The sequence below is a fragment of the Meles meles genome, chromosome 4 (genome assembly GCF_922984935.1).
Source record: "Meles meles chromosome 4, mMelMel3.1 paternal haplotype, whole genome shotgun sequence".
NCBI classification, from domain to species: Eukaryota; Metazoa; Chordata; class Mammalia; order Carnivora; family Mustelidae; genus Meles; species Meles meles.
The window spans coordinates 113,262,651-113,264,999 of record NC_060069.1 but is presented as its reverse complement, the minus strand read 5'-3'; positions in this window follow the sequence as shown (position 1 = coordinate 113,264,999).

Genomic DNA, 2,349 nt, shown 5'->3' with positions numbered 1-2,349 from the left:
TAAGCACTTGGTGCTTATGTATTCCACCACTTTAAATCTGCCATCTAAAGAAATACATTATCTGGGCAGGTGAAATATTTTTTTGCCTTAGATAGTAGGTTGTTTAGACAGTAAAAGGAGAGAAACATTTGCAAGGCTTATTCATTACCCTCAGTAATCTCTGATAGAGGAGCGGATCAATGAAACAGATCATCTAAACTTGAAGAGAATCCTGAAGTCTTTTTATCTGGCTTCAGGATACAGTGTATGATCTCCATTTTGCTTACATTAAAGATACAGTTGGGCAGGGTACAGGGTGAAGAGCCCTGGGGCCACAGAAGTGTCAGTCTGGGACGAGTAGCACAAGAAATCGGTGCATAACACCTGTAATGTTAAATGTTTGGCGGCATCCTTTCTAGCAAGGAGGTGGTGACCATGGTCAGCATAATTTAGTTGCCCAGATGCAGACTTTTCCTTACTGAGGAAAGGATGCAAACCTTTCTCCTTCTACTTTAGCCTGGAAGAAGTCCTGCTCTCAGAAAATCAAAGAAACCCTCTCAGAAGTTAAAGAGCCGCTAATGAGGGAATGAACTCTTCCCGAGAAAACCATTTCCCTTTGGCTTATAGCTGACTGATCTGGTGGCTTCTTGATTTCTTCCCCCCAGGTTAACAGGAAGATCAGGAGGCTGAACTTGGCCTGATGCTGAACGCCTGAGGGTGAGAAAGGCAGATAATTCTAACCCAGTGTAGATGTTACCTTGACCTTGGCTGATGTAGTCAAAATGGGCAGTGGGATGTTTTCTAAAATTTCTAAGATTCTTGGATCTCTTAAATCAATTTTTGAGGTTGCCTCAAAGTTACTGTGAATTTTACTTATAGGCATTTACTGTGATTTCTTGTGAACTAAGATATTTTGGTGGTTTAGTATGCTTTTAACCAATTTGAATTTCACTGTTTTCTGAGAGGAGAACGCATGAATACGTCTGAGAGGGGAATTCAGCTCTCTGCTGACTGGCAGTTTCAGAGTTATGTAATCTTTAACAGGTTCCCAGAGAGCATCACGCCCCCTATGGTTTTGGTGAAGCCTCTCATTAAAGCTAGCATTATGTGGTTTCTGATTAAAGCACTTCCTGTTCCTTTAATTTGGGACTGTGAGGTAAAACACTTTCCTTCCAAACTTAGTAGATGAACATATTTTACTGTTCCTTTGGGGGAGTTAGCAGTAGTGAATTAACATTTATTAAACACTTCTTTTGGGAGTTGACCAGCAAGATCTCATTTAACCTTCATAGTAGCATCCAAGGTAGACATAATAAGGCTACTTTTATAGGTGAGGAAATGGAGGCTCAGAGAGATTGAAAAATTGTTCAAGATCCCCTAGGTGGTAAGGGGCAGAGGTTGGAGTTGAATCTGAAGGGGTCGTCTCTGTAGCTAGATCCCTTGCCACCAGACCACTGGGGTATTAGCAGAGTACTATGAGGAGAGGTTGGCCTCTTTCAAGGGCTCTGATTTCCCCAGGGTCCTTCCCTTTCTCTTGCTCACACCTGGCTACCCCCACTTCCTGTTCAGATTCAACTGATAAAGTTTTAATTGATTACCACATAAGCCTTCATATTTTAAGAAGACCATAGGAACATCTTTCCTACCTACAAGAGTAAAGCTGTCTGGTGGAACTGATGAGAGTGGCTGGGCTAGTGGGTTCAAGGAGGCATTTTTGGACTCTCCAGTGTGATAATGAAAACAAGGTTGGACACACAACTGTAAATGCTTATTCAGTTGAGGTCAGAGAGATTTTTTTTCCTGGCTTATTCTCTCTTTGTGTCTTGCTTTGTGTCTGCATCATTGCCCCAGTTTTTTAAAGTATCTGCTTCCAGAAGAGGGATGATTTCTGATGTTTTTTCCCCCATATTTCTTTATTTCAGGAGTATTTTCTTCTATTATATCCTTAAGTGTTTTTAATATTCTAATTGAGATATTTAATAATTAATTGTGATAAAATATATGGGACATAAAATTTAATATCTTAACTATTTTTCAGGGTAGAGTACGGGGTCATTAAGTACATTAGCATTGTTGTACAACCATTACAACTGTTCATCTTCAGAAATTTTTCATCTTCTCAAACTGAAAATCCACATCTACTGAATGATAACTCCTGGTTCCCCCCACTCCCCACCTCAGACCTTGGCAGCCACCATTCTACTTTCTGTCTCTATGAAGTTGATGATTCTAAGTGCTTCATGTAGGTGGAATCATACAGTATTTGTCCTTTTGTGACTGGCTTATTTTACTTAGCATAACGTCTTCAAAATTTATCCATGTTATAGCATGTGTCAAAAATTCCTTCTTTCATAAGGCTGAATAATATTG